General features: G+C 45.1%; 1 protein-coding gene across 2 annotated transcripts in view; it reads left to right on the top strand.

Annotated features, from left to right (window-relative positions):
* Positions 1-16,961, top strand: part of PTPN22 (protein tyrosine phosphatase non-receptor type 22) — an 851,713-nt gene that overhangs the window by 300,860 nt on the left and 533,892 nt on the right. The window lies entirely within an intron of this gene.

The raw sequence follows: 16,961 nt of genomic DNA, 5'->3' as shown, positions 1-16,961 counted from the left end.
TGTTCTGTATGAAGTGCCCTTATTTTAATGTTGCATTGCGGAATTTGCAACCACAGCCACCTTTCAGCATTGTGATCTATGTGTTCTGTATGAGGTGCCCTTATTTTAATGTTAAATTGCGGATTATGCAGCCACGACCACATTTCAGCATTGCGATCTATGTGTTCTGTATGAGGTGCCCTTATTTTAATGTTGCATTGTGGATTATGCAGCACAGCTACCTTTCAGCATTGCGATCGCTGTGATCTGTATGAGGTGCCCTTATTTTAATGTTGCACTGTGGATTATGCAGCCACAACCACCTTTCAGCATTGCAATCGCTGTGTTCTGTATGAGGTGCCCTTATATTAATGTTGCATTGTGGATTATGCAGCCACAGCCACCTTTCAGGATTGCGATCGATGTCTTCTGTCTGAGGGGCTCATATATTAATGTTGCATTGTGCATTATGCAGCCACTGCCACCTTTCAGCATTGCGATCGCTGTGTTCTGTATGAGGTGCCCTTATTTTAATGTTGTATTGCAGATTATGCAGCCACTACCACCTTTCAGCATTGCAACCGCTGTGTTCTGCATGAGGTGGCATTATTTTAAGGTTGCATTGCGGATTATGCAGCCACGACCACCTTTCAGCATTGAGATCACTGTGTTCTATATGAGGTGCCCTTATATTCATGTTGCATTGTGGATTATGCAGCCACAGCCACCTTTCAGGATTGCGATCAATGTGTTCTGTATGAGGTGCCCGTATTTTAATGATGTATTGTGGATTATGCAGCTACAGCCACTTTTCAGCATTGCGATCGCTGTGTTCTGCATAAGGTGCCCTTATTTTAATGTTGTCACATTGAGGATTAGGCAGCCACAGGCACCTTTCAGCATTGCAATCGCTGTGTTCTGTATGAGGTGCCCTTACTTTAATGTTGCATTGTGGATTATGCAGCACAGCTACCTTTCAGCATTGCGATCGCTGTGTTCTGTATGAGGTGCCCTTATATTATTGTTGCAATGTGGATTAGGCAGCCACAGCCACCTCTCAGGTTTGCGATCGCTGTGTTCTGCATAAGGTGCCATAATTTTAATGTTGTCGCATTGAGGATTATGCAGCCACCTTTCAGCATTGCGATCGTTGTGTTTTGTATGAGGTGCCCTTATTTTAATTTTGCACTGTTGATTATGCAGCCACGATCGCCTTTCAGCATTGCGATCGCTATGTTCTGTATGAGGTGCCCTTATTTTAATGTTGTACTGTGGATTATGCAGCCACGCCACCTTTCAGCATTGCGATGTATGTCTTCTGTATGAGGTGCCTGTATTATAATGTTGCATTGTGGATTATGCAGCCACGACCACCTTTCAGCATTGCGATCAATGTGTGCTGTATGAGGTGCCCATATTTTAATGTTGCATTGCAGATTATGCAGCCACAACCACCTTTCCGCATTGCGATTGCTTTGTTCTCTAAGAGGTTCCATTGTTTTAATGTTACCTTGTGGATTATGCAGCCATGACCTCCTTTCAGCATTGCGATCACTGTATTCTATATGAGGTGACCTTATTTTAATGTTGCATTGTGGATTATGCAGCACAGCTACCTTTCAGCATTGTGATTGCTGTGATCTGTATGAGGTGCCCTTATTTTAATGTTGCACTGTGGATTATGCAGCCACGATCGCCTTTCAGCATTGCGATCGCTATGTTCTGTATGAGGTACCCTTATTTTAATGTTGTACTGTGGATTATGCAGCCACACCACCTTTCAGCATTGCGATGTGTGTCTTCTGTATGAGGTGCCAGTATTATAATGTTGCATTGTGGATTATGCAGCCACGACCACATTTCAGCATTGCGATCAATGTGTTCTGTATGAGGTGCCCATATTTTAATGTTGCATGGCAGATTATGCAGCCACAACCACCTTTCTGCATTGCGATTGCTTTGTTCTGTAAGAGGTTCCATTATTTTAATGTTGCCTTGTGGATTATGCAGCCATGACCACCTTTCAGCATTGCGATCACTGTATTCTATATGAGGTGACCTTATTTTAATGTTGCATTGTGGATTATGCAGCCACGGCCACCTTTCAGAATTGCTTGTGATTGCAGTGTTCTGTATGAGGTGCCCTTATATTAATGTTGCATTGTGGATTATGCAGCCATAGCCACCTTTCAGCATTGCGATACTGTGTTCTTTATGAGGTGCCCTTATATTAATGTTGCATTCTAGATTATGCAGCCACAGCCACCTTTCAGGATTGTGATCGATATGTCCTGTATGAGGTGCCCGTATTTTAATGATGTATTGTGGATTATGCAGCCACGGCGACCTTTCAGCATTGCGATCTCTGTGTTCTGCATAAGGTGCCCTTATTTTAATGTTGTCGCATTGAGGATTATGCAGCCACGGCCACCTTTCAGCATTGCGATCGCTGTGTTCTGTATGAGGTGCCCTTATTTTAATGTTGCATTGAGGATTATGCAGCACAGCTACCTTTCAGCATTGTGATCACTGTGATCTGTATGAGGTGCCCTTATTTTAATGTTGTACTGTGGATTATGCAGCCACGACCACCTTTCAGCATTGCGATGAATGTCTTCTGTATGAGGTGCCCGTATTATAATGTTGCATTGTGGATTATGCAGCCACGACCACCTTTCAGCATTGCTTGCGATTGCAGTGTTCTGTATGAGGTGCCCTTATATTAATGTTGCATTGTGGATTATGCAGCCACAGCCACCTTTCAGCATTGTGATCATTGTGTTCTGTATGAGGTGCCCTTATATTAATGTTGCATTGTGGATTATGCAGCCACAGCCACCTTTCAGGATTGCGATCGATGTGTTCTGATGAAGTGCCCGTATTTTAATGATGCATTGTGGATTATGCAGCCACGGCCACCTTTCAGCATTGCCAACGCTGTGTTCTGCATAAGGTGCCCTTATTTTAATGTTGTCACATTTAGGATTATGCAGCAACAGGCACCTCTCAGCATTGCGATCGCTGTGTTCTGCATGAGGTGCCCTTACTTTAATGTTGCATTGTGGATTATGCAGCCAGAGCCACCTTTCAGCATTGCGATACAGTGATCTTTATGAGGTGCCCTTATATTAATGTTGCATTCTGGATTATGCAGCCACAGCCACCTTTCAGGATTGTGATCGATATGTCCTGTATAAGGTGCCCGTATTTTAATGATGCATTGTGGATTATGCAGCCACGGCGACCTTTCAGCATTGCGATCTCTGTGTTCTGCATAAGGTGCCCTTATTTTAATGTTGTCGCATTGAGGATTATGCAGCCACGGCCACCTTTCAGCATTGCGATCGCTGTGTTCTGTATGAGGTGCCCTTATTTTAATGTTGCATTAAGGATTATGCAGCACAGCTACCTTTCAGTATTGCGATCACTGTGATCTGTATGAGGTGCCCTTATTTTAATGTTGCACTGTGGATTATGCTGCCACGACCGCCTTTCAGCATTGCGATGGCTATGTTCTGTATGAGGTGCCCTTATTTTAATGTTGTACTGTGGATTATGCAGCCACGACCACCTTTCAGCATTGCGATGAATGTCTTCTGTATGAGGTGCCCGTATTATAATGTTGCATTGTGGATTATGCAGCCACGACCACCTTTCAGCATTGCGATTAATGTGTTCTGTATGAGGTGCCCAGATTTTAATGTTGCATTGCAAATTATGCAGCCACAACCACCTTTCCGCATTGCGATTGCTTTGTTCTGTATGAGGTTCCCTTATTTTAATGTTGCCTGGTGGATTATGCAGCCATGACCACCTTTCAGCATTGCGATCGCTGTGTTCTGTGTGAGGTGCCCTTATTTTAATGCTGCATTGTGTATTATGAAGCCACGGTAACTTTCAGCATTGCGATCGCTGTGTTCTGTATGAAGTACCCTTATTTTAATGTTGCATTGTGGATTATGCAGCCACGGCCACCTTTCAGAATTGCTTGGAATTGCAGTGTTCTGTATGAGGTGACCTTACTGTAATGTTGCATTGTGGATAATGCTGCCACGGCCATTTTTTAGAATTGCGATTGCTGTGTTCTGTATGAGGTGCCCTTATTTTAATATTGCATTGTGGATTATGCAGCCACGGCCACCTTTCAGAATTGCTTGGAATTGCAGTGTTCTGTATGAAGTGCCCTTATTTTAATGTTGCATTGCGGAATTTGCAACCACAGCCACCTTTCAGCATTGTGATCTATGTGTTCTGTATGAGGTGCCCTTATTTTAATATTGCATTGTGGATTATGCAGCCACGGCCACCTTTCAGAATTGCTTGGAATTGCAGTGTTCTGTATGAAGTGCCCTTATTTTAATGTTGCATTGCGGAATTTGCAACCACAGCCACCTTTCAGCATTGTGATCTATGTGTTCTGTATGAGGTGCCCTTATTTTAATGTTGCATTGTGGATTATGCAGCACAGCTACCTTTACGCATTGCAATCGCTGTGATCTGTATGAGGTGCCCTTACTTTAATGTTGTACTGTGGATTATGCAGCCACGACCACCTTTCAGCATTGCGATGAATGTCTTCTGTATGAGGTGCCCGTATTGTAATGTTGCATTGTGGATTATGCAGCCACGACCACCTTTCAGCATTGCGATCAATGTTTTCTGTATGAGGTGCCCATATTTTAATGTTGCATTGCAGATTATGCAGCCACAACCACCTTTCCGATTTGCGATTGTTTTGTTCTGTAAGAGGTTCCCTTATTTTAATGTTCCCTTGTGGATTATGCAGCCATGACAACCTTTCAGCATTGCGATCGCTGTGTTCTGTATGAGGTGCCCTTATTTTAATGTTGCATTGTGGATTATGCAGCCACGGCAAAGTTTCAGCATTGCGATCGCTGTGTTCTGTATGAGGTACCCTTATTTTGATGTTGCATTGTGGATTATGCAGCCACCTTTCAGAACTGATTGCGATTGCAGTGTTCTGTATGAGGTGCCCTTACTTTAATGTTGCATTGTGAATAATGCTGCCACGGCCATTTTTCAGCATTGCGATCGCTGTGTTGTGTATGAGGTGCCCTTATTTTAATGGTGCATTGCAGATTATGCAGCCACGATCACCTTTCAGCATTGAAACCGCTGTATTCTGTATAAAGTGGCCTTATTTTAAGGTTGCATTGTGCATTATGCAGCCACGACCACCTTTCAGCATTGCGATCACTGTGTTCTGTATGAGGGGCCCTTATATTAAAGTTGCATTGTGGATTTTGCAGCCACAGCCACCTTTCAGGATTGTGATCGATGTCTTCTGTATGAGGGTCCGTATATTAATGTTGCATTGTGCATTATGCAGCCACTGCCACCTTTCAGCATTGCGATCGCTGTGTTCTGTATGAGGTGCCCTTATTTTAATGTTGCATCGAGGATTATGCAGCCATGGCCACCTTTCAGCATTGCTATTGCTGTGTTCTGTATAAGGTGCCCTTATTTTAATGTTGCATTGTGGATAATGCAGCCACAGCCACATTTCAGCATTGCAATTGCTGTGTTCTGTAAGAAGTTGTTAAGAAAGGAAGAAGGCATACTATGGCAAAAGGGAAAATGCACACAGTTGCACTGTGAACAACTCTGAATCTAACAACGCATATATAATACCCAAGTCTTGTGTATATATGTAAAACCCAGGAACGTCAATAAGGTAAAACAGGATTACCAATATAGGAAAAGGGATGTGGGGTAAACACTTAGGACCTCCTTATGACTGAAAGGAAAAGTCGGCAAACTCTTTACCCACTATGCTCTTACAGATACTGACAGCGCTAAACCCACGTAGCGGGCAAGCAAGGACAGATTCTGTGAACTGACAATCTGTAGAATACTGAATAAGGAAATTATAAACAGTACTCACGAGGACCGGAAAGACCACTTGAATGTCAGTAATTTCACGAACCCTGTAGATCAAACAGGGACCCAGAAGGCTGTAAAAGCAAAGGGTTAAAGATAACGAAATACATAAACCCTAGTGAAAGGCAAGTCTGAATTGTGATAATAAATTGTGAGGAAAACTAAAAGGGGAACACTCTGGAACTTGTAACAACAAACCCACACCTAATAATCAATGGAAAATGAATGCAGAAGTGTAATGGAAAACATGGAGTGGAATCTCAATAAAGTAGGATCAGGAGCAGGGAAAATGATATCACAAAAGGAAACCTTTCCCACCCAATCCAAGGAGAAAAGGCAGTCACTAATTCTACGAAAGTAAATATTAATACATCATGCTTTTCAGTAACCAGGACAGCATAAAGGGACAGAAAACACCGGCAGACTGGGCTGCATCAAATAGTGTAGTACAGAGAAAGGCTGTCTGCAGACAGAGGAAGACAGAAAGGGAAAAGCATAAATCAATTAGCACATAATCCAAAATCCAGGGCAGAGGAACAAGATACAGGAGCTAAGGAACTGGGCACCAAAAGCTAGGGACTGGAACTAGGTACAAGGCACAGAAACCAGGAACAAGGAACAAGGAACAGGGGACTAGTCACAACAGGAACACTGCTACAATGACCAGCGCCGGACTGAAGCAAACTGAGGCTTTTAAAGCTGCTAAACGAGCACACCCCTCAGGCGTGCCGCCTGCTGCACCTGCAGCCACAGGTGTTGCCTATTCTCCACCCAGACTTGTGCTGCAAGGGAGGAGACGAAGCAGTGAGCCAGGCATTCTGGGAAACAGGAGGTGAAGCAGTGAGCCAAGGCATTCTGGGAAACATAGTCATTTGATTTAAGTAACATGCTGGCTGCCAGAGAGGAGATGAAGCAGTGAGCCAGGCATTCTGGGAAGCAGGAGGTGAAGCAGTGAGCCAAGGCATTCCGGGAAACATAGTCATTTGATTTAAGTAACATGCTGGCTGCCAAAAACCTGGAATGGATCCGGAAGGGAAGTAACTTGGATTATAAGGGTTTAACGTTCCCAATTCATCAGAACACTGTAGCATAGGGTTCGAAGGGAATGTCCAGTAGGGAATAAACCCCAAAACATGCCCCCAAGTGGCGGGAACGGGAGCGAAGGGAGCGAGCCGTGACACTACACCCCCTCCCACGGCCGACTCCAGGCGGCCGTAACTCGCACAAAACGTCCTCTTTCCACGACAGGAGCGCTTCGTCTTCAGAAGTGGCACTGACTTAGACGATGAACCACGGGCAGAAGCAGAAGGACTGGAGTGAATAGAATCAGGCCGCAGTCTAGAAGAGCCATAGGCAGGTTTTCGGTGAGGAAGAGACTCATGGATCGAAGAAAGGCATGAAGGACTTGCAGGACCTGAAGCAGATTTGGAAGGTCCAGGAAGCTCAGTCTCTGGAAGCGAACACTTATACCACATTGAGGAGGGAGGCAGGCTGGTGCGACATGCTTTGGACAATGATTGATGCTCTGGTAGCCCCCCTGCTGTGAGCGGACACACAGGAGGTGAGAAATCAGCAGGTTTCAGGAAACGTTCATGTTCAGACAAAGAAGGTGGCGGCCGGGGTAGAGGTTCGGATCTTTTCCCATCATCCATTTGAGTAAAGGCCTGTGGTTGAGGGTGACCAAGGTTCGACTGCATCTGTCCCACGCCTTGGGGACCTGGAAGTCCAATGGGTTGTACGAGGTTGGCACTCCTGATGTCAGTCATGTAGCCACCTTGTTGCTCATGGTACACAACCGCAGGAACGTTTGGCATACCGATAGGAGTGATAGACGCAGTACGTGGCACATCAGGCACATTCGCAGCAGGAGTAATAGCGGGCACATTTAGAACTGCAGTAGTAATGTCCTTCCTTTGGCTGCTAGCACCCGAATGGTGCAGCAGTTGGGGGGCCGTGCCCGTCCCTTCCTTCAGGCTCATGTGTGATCCGGCAACAAAAGGGCTGTCAAACGGCTGATCCAAACCGGTCCCCAAATGTGAACCATCCAGCCCGTTATCCTGGTTGGCTACTTGTTCGATGTCTGGGCCATGGCGGGTGGTATCCGTCTCCCAAGTGTAACACTCCAGGCAAGACCAACGGCCTTGTATGTAAGACCCTCCCGAGTCGTGATCCAGATTGATGTTTCTGGCAGAGGATTCAGACTCAGATGTAGCATATGCGGGAGGTGCTGATTCTACAGTCAAGCAGTTGGGAGTATTAACTTGTGTAAGAGGCAGGCCTTCTGGTGATCCTCCTGAAGCATAAGAAGGGCAGATTGGACGTTCATCCGTAAATGGTTGTGATTTAGGAGGTAGCTCTGAAGTAGATGAATCTGCAACATGATCAAACAGAGCAGACAGGTTCACCTCCGATATTGGCAGCGAGGCTGAGCAGGATACAGGTCTTTCATGAACTGAAGCCAAACTAGCAGTAGGCTCTGGGACCGGAGACAGGCACTCAGGATGTGCTACCGGAGGCTTCATGGCTGAAGGATAAACTGCTGGATGAGTCACTGTATCTGAAAACAGGCATGCCAGAGGAAATTCAGAGGCTGAGGGCATGCAAGCTGGAGCCGTCTCATTAGCTGAAGACAAACTTGTCAAGGTCTTTGGCTCTGACCACGTACATGGTGAAGGCTCTTGAGTGACTGGCAGATATAGTAATTGTTCATTGATTGAAGATACGTTTGACAATGATGACTGCAGAGCCGTGGACTGGGTAGTCGAAGAGTCAATAGTTGTAGAAGGACAGACTGAAGTCCCAGAAGTCGACAGACATATTTGTGGCTCAGGAATGGAAAGCACCTTTAGGGCGGTTGACTCCATGACACCATTAACCAAAGACTGAGCTGGACCCATGCCGTACCTTTCCTTAGTGGATGACACAGAGTCATTTCCAAAGTCTCTGTTAATCAGGATTTCGTCAAGTGCCCATTCCTTTGTCTTAACTTCTGAAGGTGGCTGATTATCAATCAACAGTTCAGGAATCGCTTGCCTGATCCTTGTTTTAGTATACTGTGGAATGAGTCCATCAAAACAAGAATTATGTACTGTCTTTGATTGTTCATTGTGACAAGAATTGGCAGAAGGAGGAGGGAACACAGAGGTAGCATCGTTTTCCACATCAGCTTGAGTGTTTACTTCAGTCTCAGCAGCTGGATCAAGGGCTGAACCTAAGCCTACAGTAATGACTGATTCTGTGTACGCAACCATTGTGGATTGTGTTTGGGATACAGAAGCATGTATGTGTTCAAACTCTGAATTATGAATGACTGCTATAGAGGAATTCTTAGGCAAAGGAGTGACTTGTAAATCTTCTACTAACAGCAATTCCTGACCAACGGTAGAACAATTGTCAGAATCTGTGCTCTGAATAAGTGCTGTGCAAGAAAGAGGACTTTCACTCCCAATAGGTTCTTCATATTGACAAGTATCATGACCTACTAAAACCTCCTCACTCAGAGATTGAACAGTATTCACTTCATCAACGGATAAAGTTTGAGGTGTAGTCAGAAAAATACGTAAAGTTTTATTCTCCTCTAGTAAACTGATGTATTCTCGTCTTAATTCCTCAAATTCAACTCTTAACATGCCCAGGCTTAACTGTACATCCCTATCAGTAGTCACAAGGGAAGGCATGGTGGCATCGGGGCTGGAACCTGCCCTAGTCATCTGGACGTGTACTGATTGTACATCGTTATTTACTGCTTGCAGGTCTTGTGATCTATACTCTCGCTTACCGACTAGGTCTGTGTTACCCTTAAGTAAACTACTGACATCAGACCTCTTGACATTAGGGACTACAGTAAGTACTTGTGCAGAGGAGTAAGCAGTTGGCTGAGGGCTGAAAACAGAAGTTATGTAATGAACCCCTTCATTCTTTATGTTTGAATCATGAAACTGTTCAATCTGAGGTAAAGCACAACCGGAATCATGGGGTTCAACAACGGATGTACTCATATTTAGTAAATCTAACAGTGTTTTATTTTCCGCTGCTAAGGCTTGTGCGGACATATCTGGATCAAAATCAAAAACAGAATTAGGATCAGGCAATGTATGATGGGCCAGGCGATGGGTAAAATATCTTGCACGTAAATACCCATTCGTGTCAAGGAGTTCATTTAAGTCTGGATCAGTGTTTTGATTATCACAGGCAAACGTAGTCAAAACTTTCTGTACACATTTTTTAGTAGCCTTGCTACCCTTCTTTCTTGATCTGGCCGTATACAAACGGGAAGAAGGGCTGGTCATTCTGTTAAGAAAGGAAGAAGGCATACTATGGCAAAAGGGAAAATGCACACAGTTGCACTGTGAACAACTCTGAATCTAACAACGTGTATATAATACCCAAGTCTTGTGTATATATGTAAAACCCAGGAACGTCAATAAGGTAAAACAGGATTACCAATATAGGAAAAGGGATGTGGGGTAAACACTTAGGACCTCCTTATGACTGAAAGGAAAAGTCGGCAAACTCTTTACCCACTATGCTCTTACAGATACTGACAGCGCTAAACCCACGTAGCGGGCAAGCAAGGACAGATTCTGTGAACTGACAATCTGTAGAATACTGAATAAGGAAATTATAAACAGTACTCACGAGGACCGGAAAGACCACTTGAATGTCAGTAATTTCACGAACCCTGTAGATCAAACAGGGACCCAGAAGGCTGTAAAAGCAAAGGGTTAAAGATAACGAAATACATAAACCCTAGTGAAAGGCAAGTCTGAATTGTGATAATAAATCGTGAGGAAAACTAAAAGGGGAACACTCTGGAACTTGTAACAACAAACCCACACCTAATAATCAATGGAAAATGAATGCAGAAGTGTAATGGAAAACATGGAGTGGAATCTCAATAAAGTAGGATCAGGAGCAGGGAAAATGATATCACAAAAGGAAACCTTTCCCACCCAATCCAAGGAGAAAAGGCAGTCACTAATTCTACGAAAGTAAATATTAATACATCATGCTTTTCAGTAACCAGGACAGCATAAAGGGACAGAAAACACCGGCAGACTGGGCTGCATCAAATAGTGAAGTACAGAGAAAGGCTGTCTGCAGACAGAGGAAGACAGAAAGGGAAAAGCATAAATCAATTTGCACATAATCCGAAATCCAGGGCAGAGGAACAAGATACAGGAGCTAAGGAACTGGGCACCAAAAGCTAGGGACTGGAACTAGGTACAAGGCACAGAAACCAGGAACAAGGAACAAGGAACAGGGGACTAGTCACAACAGGAACACTGCTACAATGACCAGCGCCGGACTGAAGCAAACTGAGGCTTTTAAAGCTGCTAAACGAGCACACCCCTCAGGCGTGCCGCCTGCTGCACCTGCAGCCACAGGTGTTGCCTATTCTCCACCCAGCCTTGTGCTGCAAGGGAGGAGACGAAGCAGTGAGCCAGGCATTCTGGGAAACAGGAGGTGAAGCAGTGAGCCAAGGCATTCTGGGAAACATAGTCATTTGATTTAAGTAACATGCTGGCTGCCAGAGAGGAGATGAAGCAGTGAGCCAGGCATTCTGGGAAGCAGGAGGTGAAGCAGTGAGCCAAGGCATTCCGGGAAACATAGTCATTTGATTTAAGTAACATGCTGGCTGCCAAAAACCTGGAATGGATCCGGAAGGGAAGTAACTTGGATTATAAGGGTTTAACGTTCCCAATTCATCAGAACACTGTAGCATAGGGTTCGAAGGGAATGTCCAGTAGGGAATAAACCCCAAAACATGCCCCCAAGTGGCGGGAACGGGAGCGAAGGGAGCGAGCCGTGACACTACACCCCCTCCCACGGCCGACTCCAGGCGGCCGTAACTCGCACAAAACGTCCTCTTTCCACGACAGGAGCGCTTCGTCTTCAGAAGTGGCACTGACGGAGACGATGAACCATGGGCAGAAGCAGAAGGACTGGAGTGAATAGAATCAGGCCGCAGTCTAGAAGAGCCATAGGCAGGTTTTCGGTGAGGAAGAGACTCATGGATCGAAGAAAGGCATGAAGGACTTGCAGGACCTGAAGCAGATTTGGAAGGTCCAGGAAGCTCAGTCTCTGGAAGCGAACACTTATACCACATTGAGGAGGGAGGCAGGCTGGTGCGACATGCTTTGGACAATGATTGATGCTCTGGTAGCCCCCCTGCTGTGAGCGGACACACAGGAGGTGAGAAATCAGCAGGTTTCAGGAAACGTTCATGTTCAGACAAAGAAGGTGGCGGCCGGGGTAGAGGTTCGGATCTTTTCCCATCATCCATTTGAGTAAAGGCCTGTGGTTGAGGGTGACCAAGGTTCGACTGCATCTGTCCCACGCCTTGGGGACCTGGAAGTCCAATGGGTTGTACGAGGTTGGCACTCCTGATGTCAGTCATGTAGCCACCTTGTTGCTCATGGTACACAACCGCAGGAACGTTTGGCATACCGATAGGAGTGATAGACGCAGTACGTGGCACATCAGGCACATTCGCAGCAGGAGTAATAGCGGGCACATTTAGAACTGCAGTAGTAATGTCCTCCTTTGGCTGCTAGCACCCGAATGGTGCAGCAGTTGGGGGGCCGTGCCCGTCCCTTCCTTCAGGCTCATGTGTGATCCGGCAACAAAAGGGCTGTCAAACGGCTGATCCAAACCGGTCCCCAAATGTGAACCGTCCAGCCCCTTATCCTGGTTGGCTACTTGTTCGATGTCTGGGCCATGGCGGATGGTATCCGTCTCCCAAGTGTAACACTCCAGGCAAGACCAACGGCCTTGTATGTAAGACCCTCCCGAGTCGTGATCCAGATTGATGTTTCTGGCAGAGGATTCAGACTCAGATGTAGCATATGCGGGAGGTGCTGATTCTACAGTCAAGCAGTTGGGAGTATTAACTTGTGTAAGAGGCAGGCCTTCTGGTGATCCTCCTGAAGCATAAGAAGGGCAGATTGGACGTTCATCCGTAAATGGTTGTGATTTAGGAGGTAGCTCTGAAGTAGATGAATCTGCAACATGATCAAACAGAGCAGACAGGTTCACCTCCGATATTGGCAGCGAGGCTGAGCAGGATACAGGTCTTTCATGAACTGAAGCCAAACTAGCAGTAGGCTCTGGGACCGGAGACAGGCACTCAGGATGTGCTACCGGAGGCTTCATGGCTGAAGGATAAACTGCTGGATGAGTCACTGTATCTGAAAACAGGCATGCCAGAGGAAATTCAGAGGCTGAGGGCATGCAAGCTGGAGCCGTCTCATTAGCTGAAGACAAACTTGTCAAGGTCTTTGGCTCTGACCACGTACATGGTGAAGGCTCTTGAGTGACTGGCAGATATAGTAATTGTTCATTGATTGAAGATACGTTTGACAATGATGACTGCAGAGCCGTGGACTGGGTAGTCGAAGAGTCAATAGTTGTAGAAGGACAGACTGAAGTCCCAGAAGTCGACAGACATATTTGTGGCTCAGGAATGGAAAGCACCTTTAGGGCGGTTGACTCCATGACACCATTAACCAAAGACTGAGCTGGACCCATGCCGTACCTTTCCTTAGTGGATGACACAGAGTCATTTCCAAAGTCTCTGTTAATCAGGATTTCGTCAAGTGCCCATTCCTTTGTCTTAACTTCTGAAGGTGGCTGATTATCAATCAACAGTTCAGGAATCGCTTGCCTGATCCTTGTTTTAGTATACTGTGGAATGAGTCCATCAAAACAAGAATTATGTACTGTCTTTGATTGTTCATTGTGACAAGAATTGGCAGAAGGAGGAGGGAACACAGAGGTAGCATCGTTTTCCACATCAGCTTGAGTGTTTACTTCAGTCTCAGCAGCTGGATCAAGGGCTGAACCTAAGCCTACAGTAATGACTGATTCTGTGTACGCAACCATTGTGGATTGTGTTTGGGATACAGAAGCATGTATGTGTTCAAACTCTGAATTATGAATGACTGCTATAGTGGAATTCTTAGGCAAAGGAGTGACTTGTAAATCTTCTACTAACAGCAATTCCTGACCAACGGTAGAACAATTGTCAGAATCTGTGCTCTGAATAAGTGCTGTGCAAGAAAGAGGACTTTCACTCCCAATAGGTTCTTCATATTGACAAGTATCATGACCTACTAAAACCTCCTCACTCAGAGATTGAACAGTATTCACTTCATCAACGGATAAAGTTTGAGGTGTAGTCAGAAAAATACGTAAAGTTTTATTCTCCTCTAGTAAACTGATGTATTCTCGTCTTAATTCCTCAAATTCAACTCTTAACATGCCCAGGCTTAACTGTACATCCCTATCAGTAGTCACAAGGGAAGGCATGGTGGCATCGGGGCTGGAACCTGCCCTAGTCATCTGGACGTGTACTGATTGTACATCGTTATTTACTGCTTGCAGGTCTTGTGATCTATACTCTCGCTTACCGACTAGGTCTGTGTTACCCTTAAGTAAACTACTGACATCAGACCTCTTGACATTAGGGACTACAGTAAGTACTTGTGCAGAGGAGTAAGCAGTTGGCTGAGGGCTGAAAACAGAAGTTATGTAATGAACCCCTTCATTCTTTATGTTTGAATCATGAAACTGTTCAATCTGAGGTAAAGCACAACCGGAATCATGGGGTTCAACAACGGATGTACTCATATTTAGTAAATCTAACAGTGTTTTATTTTCCGCTGCTAAGGCTTGTGCGGACATATCTGGATCAAAATCAAAAACAGAATTAGGATCAGGCAATGTATGATGGGCCAGGCGATGGGTAAAATATCTTGCACGTAAATACCCATTCGTGTCAAGGAGTTCATTTAAGTCTGGATCAGTGTTTTGATTATCACAGGCAAACGTAGTCAAAACTTTCTGTACACATTTTTTAGTAGCCTTGCTACCCTTCTTTCTTGATCTGGCCGTATACAAACGGGAAGAAGGGCTGGTCATTCTGTTAAGAAAGGAAGAAGGCATACTATGGCAAAAGGGAAAATGCACACAGTTGCACTGTGAACAACTCTGAATCTAACAACGTGTATATAATACCCAAGTCTTGTGTATATATGTAAAACCCAGGAACGTCAATAAGGTAAAACAGGATTACCAATATAGGAAAAGGGATGTGGGGTAAACACTTAGGACCTCCTTATGACTGAAAGGAAAAGTCGGCAAACTCTTTACCCACTATGCTCTTACAGATACTGACAGCGCTAAACCCACGTAGCGGGCAAGCAAGGACAGATTCTGTGAACTGACAATCTGTAGAATACTGAATAAGGAAATTATAAACAGTACTCACGAGGACCGGAAAGACCACTTGAATGTCAGTAATTTCACGAACCCTGTAGATCAAACAGGGACCCAGAAGGCTGTAAAAGCAAAGGGTTAAAGATAACGAAATACATAAACCCTAGTGAAAGGCAAGTCTGAATTGTGATAATAAATCGTGAGGAAAACTAAAAGGGGAACACTCTGGAACTTGTAACAACAAACCCACACCTAATAATCAATGGAAAATGAATGCAGAAGTGTAATGGAAAACATGGAGTGGAATCTCAATAAAGTAGGATCAGGAGCAGGGAAAATGATATCACAAAAGGAAACCTTTCCCACCCAATCCAAGGAGAAAAGGCAGTCACTAATTCTACGAAAGTAAATATTAATACATCATGCTTTTCAGTAACCAGGACAGCATAAAGGGACAGAAAACACCGGCAGACTGGGCTGCATCAAATAGTAAAGTACAGAGAAAGGCTGTCTGCAGACAGAGGAAGACAGAAAGGGAAAAGCATAAATCAATTTGCACATAATCCGAAATCCAGGGCAGAGGAACAAGATACAGGAGCTAAGGAACTGGGCACCAAAAGCTAGGGACTGGAACTAGGTACAAGGCACAGAAACCAGGAACAAGGAACAAGGAACAGGGGACTAGTCACAACAGGAACACTGCTACAATGACCAGCGCCGGACTGAAGCAAACTGAGGCTTTTAAAGCTGCTAAACGAGCACACCCCTCAGGCGTGCCGCCTGCTGCACCTGCAGCCACAGGTGTTGCCTATTCTCCACCCAGCCTTGTGCTGCAAGGGAGGAGACGAAGCAGTGAGCCAGGCATTCTGGGAAACAGGAGGTGAAGCAGTGAGCCAAGGCATTCTGGGAAACATAGTCATTTGATTTAAGTAACATGCTGGCTGCCAGAGAGGAGATGAAGCAGTGAGCCAGGCATTCTGGGAAGCAGGAGGTGAAGCAGTGAGGCAAGGCATTCCGGGAAACATAGTCATTTGATTTAAGTAACATGCTGGCTGCCAAAAACCTGGAATGGATCCGGAAGGGAAGTAACTTGGATTATAAGGGTTTAACGTTCCCAATTCATCAGAACACTGTAGCATAGGGTTCGAAGGGAATGTCCAGTAGGGAATAAACCCCAAAACATGCCCCCAAGTGGCGGGAACGGGAGCGAAGGGAGCGAGCCGTGACAGAAGTGCCCTTATATTAATGTTGCATTGTGGTTTATGTAGCCACAGCCACCTTTCAGGATTGCGATCGATGTGTTCTGCATGAGATGCCCGTATTTTAATGATGCATTGTGGATTATGCAGCCATGGCCACCTTTCAGCATTGCGATCGCTGTGTTCTGCATAAGGTGCCCTTATTTTAATGTTGTTGCATTGAGGATTATGCAGCCAGAGGCACCTTTCAGCATTGCGATCACTGTGTTCTGTATGAGGAGCCCTTATTTTAATGTTGCATTGTGGATTATGCAGCAGAGCTACCATTCAGCATTGTGATCGCTGTGTTCTGTATGAGGTGCCCTTATATTAATGTTGCATTGTGGATTATGCAGCCACAGCCACCTTTCAGCATTGCGATCACTGTGTTCTGTATGAGGTGCCCTTATTTTAATGTTGCATTGTGTATTATGCAGCCACAGCCACCTTTCAGCATTGCGATCGCTGTGTTCTGCATAAGGTGCCCTTATTTTAATGTTGTCGCATTGAGGATTATGCTGCCACAGGCATCTTTCAGCATTGCGATCGCTGTGTTCTGTATGAGGTGCCCTTACTTTAATGTTGCATTGTGGATTATGCAGCACAGTTACCTTTCAGCATTGT

This window comes from Ambystoma mexicanum, chromosome 13 (genome assembly GCF_040938575.1).
Source record: "Ambystoma mexicanum isolate Mex_15411 chromosome 13, UKY_AmexF1_1, whole genome shotgun sequence".
In the NCBI taxonomy this organism is placed as follows: Eukaryota; Metazoa; Chordata; class Amphibia; order Caudata; family Ambystomatidae; genus Ambystoma; species Ambystoma mexicanum.
This window is presented reverse-complemented; position numbering and strand designations above follow the sequence as displayed.